Source organism: Erythrolamprus reginae, chromosome 3, assembly GCF_031021105.1.
Source record: "Erythrolamprus reginae isolate rEryReg1 chromosome 3, rEryReg1.hap1, whole genome shotgun sequence".
In the NCBI taxonomy this organism is placed as follows: Eukaryota; Metazoa; Chordata; class Lepidosauria; order Squamata; family Dipsadidae; genus Erythrolamprus; species Erythrolamprus reginae.
This window is the reverse complement of record NC_091952.1, coordinates 134,882,040-134,894,941: the sequence shown is the minus strand read 5'-3', so window position 1 is coordinate 134,894,941 and position 12,902 is coordinate 134,882,040.

Below are 12,902 nucleotides of genomic sequence, written 5' to 3'. Positions count from 1 at the left end.
TGTGGCGATGAAGGGTGTTGGGAGCTAACCCCTTGTCGAAGCCTGCCTAGAGAAAGGACAGGATCTGTTCTAGTGATTCTTGCAGCGGATCCAGGTTTTTAGAAACACAGAAGTTGTAGTAAGCTGCTCACTTAGCGCCGTAGATCCTGGTGATTGAAGAATGGCGAGCAGCCTGTATTGTGGTGATCACATTGTCTGGTAAGGCAAGAGATTTCAATTGGTACCTCTCAAGTGCCAGATGATGAGGTGTCACCATTGAGGATTTGAGTGGAAAACTGATCCCTGGCTGAGGGATATCTGATTGTCTGGTATACGCCATGGACTGAAGACTGACAGATCTTGTGGCCAATGTGGTGCTACCAGCAGTAGTTCTGCCCGTTTGGTCAGGAGCTTGTTCACCACTTTTGGGATGAGCAGGATTGGAGGGAAAGCATAAAGCAAACTCCTCGGCCAAAAGGAGCGCAGGGAATTGATGCTCTCCACTCCTGGGGACTGGAATCATGAGAAGAAACAGTGGAGCTGTGTGTTCTGTTGGGTGGCAAAGCACTCCACCTTTGGGGTGCCAAAGCGGTGGCAAATCTTGCGGAAGATGTTGGGATCCAATTGCCATTCTGCCGGATCCAGTGTGGAACGGCTCAGCCAGTCTGCTTGGACATTCAAGGTACCTGCAATGTTCTGCTCTCAAGGACTGGAGATGTTGTTCCGCCCAAGAAATAAGCAATTCTGTTTCCCGCATAAGATGATGCAATTTCGTGCCGCCTTGATGATTGATGTGGGCACGTGTAGCCACATTGTCGGTTAGAATGAGAACCGCTCGGCCCGAGACTTGAGGAAGGAACTGATGGATGGTCAGTGACACTGTCCTTAGTTCCAGGAAATTGATGCTGTTGTTGGCCAATTCATCTGGTGTCCAGCTGCCTTGGGCAATCTGGTGGGTGGTGTGTGCTCACATCGGTATTTATTGTGATGTACATCTGTTCCTTGAAGCAAGAGCCCCTTTGTATTGCTTATGTAGTGCACCATAGGAGAGAGTGACAAACCTTGGGAGGTAATTGAACCAGTCTGTTGGTATGACTGGTTCTTGCTTTTTGGTATGGAAGCAGGAACCATTGTAGCTGGCGAGTGTGGAGTCTTGCCCAGGGAACCACGTCTAGGAATGACATGAACATCCCTAGCAACCGAGACAGCAGGGTGAGTGTGACAAAGTGGTTGCATCTTGCAATTTGCACTGTCTCTAGCAGACATGACTGGCAGTCTGTTGATAGGAAAATCTGGCAACTGACCATGTCTATGACCATTCCCAGATGTAGGAGTGACGTTGTAGGTAGTAAATGGCTCTTTAGAAAATTTACCGACAAGCCATGGGCTTGCAGTGTCCGGATCATACGGAGGAGGTCTATCTGTGCCTGCTTGGGGGACATGGAAAGGATGATGATATCGTCCAGGTACACTTGTAGCCTGATGGATTGGAGCCTTAAGTCTGCCATTATCACATCCAATAGCTTCGTGAATGCCCTGGGTGTGGAGGAGATCCCAAAGGGCATCACTTGATATTTAAAATGAGCCCCCCCCCCCCCCCCCGGATAAAAGCATAGGTATTTTCTGTGCTCTGGGTAGATGGGCACATGCAGGTATGCCTCTTGCAGATCTATGGTGATGTAATGGAAGGGACTAAACTTGTTTCAAGGTTGGTGGTTTGGGTTTTTTTTTGCAATTTATTGCAAGGTTTTAGTGATGCTGGTGAAGCAGGACACCTCCAAAAGGCAAACTGCTCCTTCCTGCCAACACAGAGAAATAGTTTAAATAGCTATCTGTGGAGCACATTTCAAATTTTTTTTGCATGTGTGTGTGGGGAGATACCATCTATTCTCCATTACCCAAATCCCTGAATAAGCAATTTCAGGTTAGCTTCCAGTTTGAGATATGGGAATGCAGTACAAAAAAACCCTGTCTCAAAATCCTCATGTTCCTGTTTTTATCACTTTTAAAAAGGCATTGGTATTTGGCACTATAGTTTCAGGATATTAGGGCATGAAATTTGGATCTAGGTGAATCACAAGCTATAAAAATGGTCATTATTAAATCGTGCATAGTATGGGGGTTAAAATGCACAGAGTTAGGATGTCCAATTAAACAAAAAGCAAGAACATTCATTCAGGACTGCTGCTAGATCAAATCTCAAAAATCACTGTGATGTGCAGTTAAAGTAGATTTCTTATGCTTTTCTTTTATATGTGGAATCTATGGAAGAGAGGCTATCAGCTGACAGTTGACATAGATTGAGTGGTCACATTAGATTATGAACCGTATTAACAATAGGTTGATTCTGACTTCTTGCAATCAAATGTCTTGCATTTTTTCATTGTGAATATAAAATTGATATTTTCCAAAGTTCGGATGTACAAATCTTTTCATACTACAGATCTTGTATGAAATCAGTGGCTCCTTATTTGTTTGGTGACAGGACAGCAAGATATTGTGATCCGTACATATGACTTGGAACCATCAATTAATTGATAGAAAATCTAGAGCATAATAAGGAATTAATGGGTGAGTTGCTTCTTTTACAGATTGTGAGATCAGTAGACGCTGAACAAAGGGCAGATTGTCTCAATGACATTGAAAACCATCTGGGTGTCTTAAAATGGTACAGCTTAGAAATAATCAAGTAAGCTTCCTTGGAGAGATTAGGCAAAGGCATGGGAGTTTCCTGAAACTTTAAGCCTGGTCTGGCTTGACATGTTTTGACTGAGATGAGAAAGTATGTTTGCTGCACAGTTTTATTGCATATGCATAAATGGATTGCTGCTGGAATATATCTCTGTTTTCTTGGCATTCATCTACAAAAGAACCTTAAATCAAGCTTTGCGGTTTATAGTCAGCTTCTCTACCTTTTCTTTGATCATTTGTCAAGGACAGGGAAAGTGATGTTACTGGCCAGGTTCTTCTGTCTTTCATGCCTTGGGAGATTTATTCATTCCAGTTCTGCTTTTCTGTTTTACTCATTAATGTCTATCTTACACGGAAGATAAAAAGTTCTGCACCTAAACCTGGCTTCTGCAAATTTTACGTTATTAATTCAATAGCATTTCTTTGTTTGATTGCTCATTTAGAATGCAGCCATAGGAAATTCTTCCCCTTATACTTATTTTGTGCTTATAAACAAAACGAAAATAACTCACTTGTGGAATCAGAATAAGACTAGGAATGAAATGGAATTTGAACTTTTAAACGTAAGAAGAAAATGATCTTCATGTTGTGATCACACATATTCCTCACTACACACGTCTCCTTTGAAAAATGGATATTATTTATCTCTCCTATGTTATAGAGGAATTGGCTAGAGTGAGCCTCTAGCTGGGCTTGAGCTTCTAACTGAGTCCCAAATTTGTATAGCTATTATAAGGCAGTGTCTCATTACTTAATGCCTTCCAAATACTGTAGGAAAACTAGCAGGATTTCAAAATATGGATTAGAGATTCCATATTTAATAATTCAATCACTCACATATAGCTCTTACTTGCAGGCAATAATAATCAGTCCTTTACTTAAGTCTTCAAGAAACACAATGCCAATAAACTCACATCGCTCACAAATAGGAGAATAGAAAGAAACAATCTTTTATGGACAATCAAGCTGAAGCTTTGTAAGTAATCCCTTTCCCCAAGCCTACAATATAGATGCACATTTTCATAAATTCATCTATAAAGATATAGTCAAGTCATATTTGCAGTGCAGTACAAATAAAACTGGGAAAATACAAATTTTAGAACCTTGAAATAAGCATTAGTTTGCATAAGTAACTACAGTAACTAGTAAGTGCAGTGTTTTTACATATTTTGAAAAAATATTCATTTGCAAACTTTCTGTAAAGTATCGCATTAGATCTTGAAGCATAGGTCAGCAGTCTATAAACTGAAGCACCTACCATTCTTTTTTATGACATCTGGGCTTTTCCCAAATAACGGTAGCATAGTTGTTGTTGTTTTTCAATTAAGCCTAAGTTAGACTTGATGTGTTTATTTTATTGACTCTCTTCATTTCTTAAAAGAAATTCCAGACCTCCCATACCTACTCCTATAAAAAACTGGAAAGTAAAAATGCCTTTAAAAATGTAATTTACAAACTGAGAAGGCTACTCATCCCATGCAAAAGACTGCGGACAGTCCAATGAATTCTACAGCCACAAGACAGTCTATTCTCATTCCCCCCCCTCACATTTACAATTATTATCTTGATGAGACAAATTAATGAACAGATTATAGTAGTCACTAAGATTATAATATGGCCAAGAATCAAATATTAGGACACAGTTTTGTAATTTCTAGACAGGTTAGTGAAATTTCAGAGGTACTTGTATTTTATTATTTGTATTTATGATCAAAACATAAGCCAAACTCTTACAATTCAAGGGAAAATGAAAATTCATTCTCTCAGTATTTTGTTAAGTTCAGTAACTTTATGCACATCTGTTCAGGAACAATGTTTTTTAAATAAAGATGACATAGAGGACTGGTTTTCAGTGTTTTCCTTTACAAAATCACTGCAACATCACCATGCATCAAAATTAACTTCCCTACTAACATGGGCATCCTCCTGCCCCTACCCCATCATCTTCCTAGGTGACCTCAACCTACCACACATCAACTGGACACTAAACGAATGCTCCACCGAACCTATACATACCGCCATCTACAACACCGTCACCAGCCTGGGACTGGAACAATTAGTATTAAACAACACCAGACTCAACAGCTGCCTCGACCTCATCTTCTGCAATAGTAAAAGTGCTATTTATGGACTGCATATCATAGAACCCTTCTCCAACAGCGACCATAGTATGATCAACTTCAACCTCAACCTACGCCATCATAACATTCAACAGAACAACGCGTCACCTCAGTACAATTTCAGGAAAGCTAACTACGAACTCATAGACGTCAGTCTCTCATTTATTAATTGGCAATCCCTCTTCTCCAACTGCATCTCCATCGATGACCTTTACAACACGTTCTTACTCCAAATCAATAGACTTATAGATCTGTATGTTCCAATTACTCCTCCTAGAAGAAAACAGAAAAACAACATTCCCATCTCATTAAAGAAACTACAAACCAAAAAAAGATCCCTCTGGCGTAGAAACAAAAAAGGTCCTGTAAACAACTTTAAAAACCGCTACAGAAGAATATGCCAACAAATAAAAGTAGAATGTCTGAACTACCGCAGTAAACAAGAGGAAAACCTCCTACGCTCCAAATCTAACCGTGCCTTCTACAACTTCGTCAACAACAAACTTAACGACTCCAGACCTATTCCACCTCTCATTGGACCACACAACAAAGAGTACCACGACGACCCATCCAAAGCAAATCTTTTCAACTCCTTCTTTGGCTCCGTTTTTGTTAACAGTAATAACTCATCCCCCCTCTTCGCAAATCGCACTCCTAACTCATTAAATAACCTAAGCCAAATCATCTTCACTACAGACTACGTTGAAAAAGCAATCCGTGATCTCAAACCTTCCCTATCTGTCGGTCCCGATGGTCTTTGTGCATACTTCCTAAGAAAACTCTCATCTGCCATAGCTGAACCTCTAAGCATTATCTTCCAAAATTCCTTCATGACCAGCACTCTCCCCAAACTGTGGTCAAAAGCAGTAGTCATCCCCATCTTCAAAAAAGGAGACCCATCACTAGTTGACAACTACAGACCCATATCACTATGCTGTGTACCTTGTAAAATCATGGAATCAATTATAAATCGTTCAATCACTCTCTACTTAGAATCTAACAACCTACTATCAAAAAAACAATTTGGATTCCGTAAAAAACTATCCTGCAACCTACAACTACTCCACTGCAAAAACATCTGGACTACCTACCTTGATCAAGGAAAATTCATCGATGCAATTTATATCGACTTCTGCAAAGCCTTTGACTCAGTGGTTCACGACAAACTTCTCCTAAAACTCAAATCCTATGGCATCTCAGGACTCCTCCACAACTGGATTACAGCATTCCTGTCAAACAGACAACAAGTTGTCAAAATCGGAAGCGCCATTTCCTCCCCTGTCCCTGTCAAAAGCGGCGTTCCCCAAGGCAGCGTACTAGGTCCTACTCTTTTCATCCTATACATCAATGACCTCTGCGATAATATCGTAAGCAACTGTGTACTTTTTGCCGACGATGTGAAACTCTTCAACACCACCGACAACACACTCACTCTTCAAAAAGACCTTGACTTCATTTCAGATTGGTCCAACACCTGGCAACTTCAAATATCAACCAACAAATGCTCTACCCTCCACATCGGCAAAAAGAATCCAAACCACATATATGAACTGAATAAACAAATCCTCACTACCAACCAACACTCAGTAAAAGACCTCGGAATACTCATTTCAAATGACCTAAGTGCTAAAGCCCACTGCAACAATATCGCCAAAAAAGCCTCCAGAGTTGTTAACCTGATCCTACGCAGCTTTTGCTCCGGCAATCTCACACTACTCACAAGAGCCTACAAAACCTATGCCAGACCCATTCTTGAATACAGCTCATCTGCCTGGAACCCACACCACATCTCAGACATCAACACTCTCGAAAACGTCCAAAGATACTTCACCAGAAGAGCCCTCCACTCCTCCACTCGAAACAGAATACCCTACGAAAATAGACTAACCATCCTGGGCCTTGAAAGCCTAGAACTACGGCGTCTAAAACACGATCTAAGTATTGCCCACAAGATCATACGCTGCAACGTCCTTCCGGTCAACGACTACTTCAGCTTCAACAGCAACAACACAAGAGCACACAACAGATTCAAACTTAATATTAATCGCTCCAAACTTGACTGCAAAAAATACGACTTTAACAATCGAGTTGTTGAAGCGTGGAACTCATTACCGGACTCAATTGTGTCAACCCCCAATCCCCTACACTTCTCCATTAAACTCTCCACGATTGACCTCTCCCGATTCCTCAGAGGCCAGTAAGGGGTGCACATAAGTGCACTGATGTGCCTATCGTCCCCTGTCCAATTCTCTTTTCTTACCCCTTTTATCTTATATATTCTCTCCTCTATATATATTCTCTTCCTATCCACTTCCCTTCTTTTTACTTCCTATCTTTATATATATATTCCTAATGTATATTCTCTCTCATATGTATTGTATATTGGACAAAGAATAAATAAATAAATAAATAAAAAGCTTTTTCAAAGTTACTGGATAAGTCAGATGTCAGCCTGTGTGATGCCTGTAGACATTGTGACATGTTTCTTCTCTTCTGCAGATCCAAATGTTAAATTGATTTGAAATTAAACAGCTAAATTTTCAGAATGTGTTGCATCTCATGGGATGCTGGGGTTCCTGCGTTTGTGAAATACTTTTCTCAAGTCTATATTTTTTATTTTGAAATGGCATGATTAGATTTAGATTCATGATGCCATTTACTATACTGTACATTTTGACAAGGTTATTACAGTCCTGGAAATTTTACTATGGGCAACCTGATATTGGGATCTGGCCCCAGGTCCCCCTGCTAATATCTCTGTTGAGCTATCAAAATAACTTTTGTCCAATTCACATGACAAAATTTCTCTTTTGTGATTTGAGAGCCTAGAGCTCTGGAGGGTGGGTGAAGGAGAGCTGATTGATTCCCATTAACTGGAACACCATTAGTTAATTTTCTATCTTCTAGGTCAATGATGGCGAACCTATGGCACAGGTGCCACAGGTGGCATGGGGAGCCATATCTGCTGGCACGTGAGCTGTTGCTCTAGCTCTTTTTTAAAAAAAATTTTTTATTGTTTTTTATAAGAAAAACACAAACACAACATATAACAAGTACTCATTGATTGTGCCCACCACCAGACAAACATTCGTACCCCACCACCAATCGGGGGTGTTTCTTATATAAATCGTTTTAACCTAAGAGCGAAAGTGATTCCAACTTGTTTCTTATAGCTTGGTCTCAGATCCTACTCGCCATATATCGTCTTACCTTGTCCCATCGCCCCATCAGTTGTCGCAATTCAGTTTCATTAGTCAAATTCATCCTTTTGTCCTTAATCTCAAATTGAATGTGGTCCACCATGTACTATACCAATTTTGCATTGTCCATTTTGTCGTGTCCTTCCAACCTGACTATTACCGTCTGAGCACTTTCTATCGCTACTTGTTTTATTTCTCTGAATTCTCCCATCTCATTACTTTTAACTAATACTGCCATTTCCTTAGTAATTATCCATCTTATATTTAATATTATATTAATATCCTCTTGTACTTTTTGCCAAAAATTCTGCACTACTGGGCATTCTCATAGCATATGCATGAACACTCCTTTATCTTGGCACCCATGCCAACAAATACCTTTAACATTCTGCTGAAAATGTGCAAGTTGAACGTGTGTGTGTTCTACCAGCGTGTGCCAACCGTCCTTAATTACAGGTTAATTAGTCCAAGCACACACACACACACAAGATAGAAGGCAAATAAATGTTCTTTATCAACAGAAGAGAAGAAAAAACTCCCTTTTAAACTTTAAAGGGATTTCTTGTAGCAACAAGGCACAGTTGAAATACAATACAAGAATGAAGTCCAATTATTAACTCAGTAACTGTGAAATTGGGTCACAGATACTGTTGTCCAAACAGTAATAAACACTCACAATGAAGTATAATCCAAAGTCCAGGAATCCAAACACAGTCTTGAATATAATCAGGAAACAACAATTCACCTTGATGAATGACAATCAGATAATCTTCCACAATGGCCAAGCCAGCACTTTGCTATTTTATCAGCAGCTCTAATTACTGGAGCCCCACCCAACCACAGGTGGCCTCTCTTATCTCCTGTAATATGTCTTAAGTTGTTCTCTCCTATGCATAGCTCTACGCATGTGTGGGTCTGTCATACGTTCCTCCTCTGAATCCAAAGAAGATAAGGAAGATAAGGAAGATTGATCTTCTCCTGGGCTGTCAGCCAAGCCCCCCTCTTCCATCATACCCACACTTCCTTCGTCATCGGATACTTCACTAGTTGACTCTATCGGGAGCAAAACAGGCTTGTGACATGTGGATGTTTCCCCCACCTCCACCTCCACATTCCTTGGGGCAGGAGCTGGGCCAGAGCTAACCACAACAGTGTGTAATACCACTTATGTAATATTTTCCTTCTCGTTTCCCTAACTCTTGCATTCTTAGTTTTCCTTATACGTATTCTCTACTATATTTTTCATCTCTTGCACCTCTATTTGTATCTCATTTGGTTTCTCTTCGGATCGTATAAATCTTTCGCCTTTAGCTGTTACCCTAGCTCATCTCCAACGTGCATGTGTGTTCCGGCCAGCTGATATTTGGCTCACACAGAGGCTCGGGGAGGGCGTTTTTAGCTTCCAGAGAGCCTCTGGGGGGATGGGGGAGGGTGTTTTTACCCTCCCCTGGCTTCAGGAAAGCCTTTGGAGCCTGGGGAGGGTGAAACATGAGCCTACTGGGCACACCAGGAGTTGGGAAACATGCCATTTCCAGGCTTCAGATGGCCTCCGGGGAGTGGGGGAAGCTGTTTTTGCCCTCCTCAGGCATTGAATTATGGGTGTGGGCACTCACGCATGTGTAATAGCGTGTGTGCACACTCTTTTAGCACCCAAGGGAAAAAAGGTTTGCCATCACTGTTCTAGGTCTTCCTCCACAAAGTCCTTAGTTTAGGAGACAGGATCAGCTAGCAACCATGTCTTGGGGTATACCTGTATGCATGGCCTAGCTACGTTGTTGTTCTTTTTGCTCCCCCTGTATTGCATTTTTGTCCTTAGCAATGTCGTTATTGAAGAGTTTTCCCCTCTTTTTTTGGGACTATCCAGTGATAGCCCCAAGCTAGGTAAAATCTGCACAATTGGCCCACCACTTTCTGTATGGTATAAGGAAACTAACATTTTAGCTGAGCTAAAGCATGCAGATTTTTGGATCTTGATCTTTGTCTTGAATATGCAGGACTTCACGCTTCCTGAGTCAATTTCGTAGCCAAATCCTCTACATATCTACTGAGAAATCAGCCCATTGATTTAAATGAGAATATCATGTAAATATTATTTATTGAATCATATTTTATTATTTGCACACACACATACCATCTGCAGGCTCTACTCTATCATGGGGTACCCATACTAGTTGACAAACTCACATTTTAAAGGTCTTCTGGAGGAACAAGAGGGGTGGTGCTAACCTCAGCCCAAGGGTAAGTATTTTCTATAGGGTAGAAATAGGGAAGGAGATACTGTAAATATATTATAAAAAGTAAAGGTTCCCCTTGCAAATATGTGCTAGTTGTTCCTGACATCTCCATTTCTAAGCCAGCGCTGTCCGAAGACATCTCAGTGGTCATATGGCTGTCATAACTAAATGCCAAAGGTGCACGGAACGCTGTTACCTTTCCACCAAAGTGGTCCCTGTTTTTCTTGTTGCATTTTAATGTGCTTTTCGAACTGCTAAGTTGGCAGAAGCTGGGACAAGTAACAGGAACTCACATGCAGCGATTCAAACTGCCAAACTGCCAACCTTTCTGATCGACAAGCTTAGTGTCTTAGCCTCTGAGCCACAGCGTCCCATAATATATATATTGTGTTTGTGTGTGTGTGAGAGAGAGAGTGTGTGTGTGTATGAAGAGGCAACAGCAATTGCAATCTCCGAAACGTTTAAAATTTATTAAAAACTAATAAAGCTAACTCAGCTTTTGTTAATCCTCTACTAACTTCATCAGAGTGTTAAAATCCCCATTGAAGACAGTTGATATATGATGCTGCTCACTTTGCTCATTGCCCGCATCATAGGCCCATGCCCTTCCTTCCCTCTTGTAATGAGCTTAGCCGTTGCTAGCTTAGTCATATAAACAGATGGAGTTGCTGTTCCTTCTTTATCTTTTCCATGTTGCCTCTTTCTCTCCCCAGGAGGTGGAGTAGGGTTACGAGCATAGTTCCCTCTAAGCTGAGCAGTGAGCAATCACTCACTTAAAAATCATCATCAACTCAGAGTTTTCCAAACCTGCCCAGAAGCCGAGAGGGAAAGAGTGAGAGGGAAGGAGAGAGAGAGGAAGAGAGGAAGAGAGAGAAACAGATAGAAAAAAGAGAGGAAGGAAAAGAGAAAGAAAAAGAATGGGAGTAAGGAAGAGAGAAAGAAAATCAAAATCTAGTTTGAAACTAGCTCAACTATTTAAGTGGCATTTTGATATTGATAGAGTTGCCCTATTATGAGCTCACTGTTATAGACACACAGTACAGTATTTTATTTGGAAATTCTCTGAGGCAAAACAGGGTGGGTTTTTTTATTTGTTTTTTTGTTTGTTTGTTTGTTTATTTAATATTTCTGTGCCACCCAGTCCCGAAGGGACTGCCGCTCAGACACTATACTTTTCCGCCCACCCCCCCAAAAAATTAGAGGGAACACTGGTTACGAGTAGTGTTGGACGAACCAAACATGCTGAACCCGAACCCAAACTTTTTAAAAAGTTCGGGTAAAGTTCAGGTTCGGCGTTCACTCGAACACCGCGAAACGCCGCCGCCCAGGAGAAGAGTGGGGAATCCCATCGTGGGATTTCCCACCTCCTTTTGCTTGCAGCGTCGCAAGCAAAAGGAGGTGGGGAATCTCACGAAGGGATTCCGGGGGCGGGGCTTTGACGTCACGGAGACTCCTTCCTCCCCGTTTTGGCCGGCCAGGAAGTAGTCTCCGTGACATCAAAGCCCCACCCCTGGAATTCCATCGTGGGATTCCCCACCTACTTTTGTTTGCAGCGCCGCTGCGGCATCCTTTTCTGTAAAAATAAAAGGAAGCAAAAGGAGGTGGGGAATTCCCCACCTCCTTGTTTATTTTTACAGAAAAGGACGCCACAGCAGTTTGCTGCTGCTTGGGTTCGGGTTCAGTGAACACACCCAAACTTCACGGCAAAGTTCGGGTGAGTTCGCCGAACCCGAACTTCGTTGAGTTCACCCAACACTAGTTATGAGGCAATACTTGGGGTGTGCTAATCACCACTTTCTCCCCCATTGTTGTTATTCCTCCCTTCCTTAGGTACCCGCATTGTCTCCTCTACCATCTTTTTTGCTCATTATTGCGTATTGGGTCTGCATTGTTCTTCACCTCCTCTGTCTCTGTGCTCTTCCAGCTTGCTCTCCTGCATGTAATTGGAGTTTGCCCTACCTTCATTAGGCTGTTCATTATGCCTATGGTTGTGTGTGTGTGTCAGATCTCCATCTAACCCTAATGATCCACCCCCCCCCTGGGCCTTTACTGGTATCTTAATGCCTGATATGTCGGTGGTATATCAATGTGACTATTAAGGGAAATTTTATTTGAGAACCAAGCTTCTTTCAGGAGATGGACTCCCTTTGTTTCCTCATGAGCCAGAACCTGGGTCTCCTGGAAATGAAATTCATGGCCCTCCATATGGTGATTAGCACACCCTAAGTACAGTATTGCCTCATAACCCTACTCTACCCCCTGGGGAGAGAAAAAGGCAATTGGTATAGATAAAAATATTTAGTATACATAGGTGAAAGATAGTAAATGTATTAATTCATTATAGTATATTTTACTGAAGAATAATAATGTTTTATTAAACTGATAGATCTGATGATGTTAGTAGAGGACTAATGAAAGCTTAGTTAATTTTAGTAGTTTTTAATAAATTTTAAAAGTTCCGGAGATCGCAATGGCTGTTGCCTCTTTATTTATAAATATACCCAGAACTCGCATTTTTAGGACAATTCTTGATATATATATACAGTGGTACCTCTACCTACAAACGCCTCTACTTACGAACTTTTCTAGATAAGAACTGGGTGTTCAATATTTTTTGGCCTTTTCTCAACAACCATTTTCCAGTTACAAACCCGAGCCTTCGAAACTAACCAATAAAG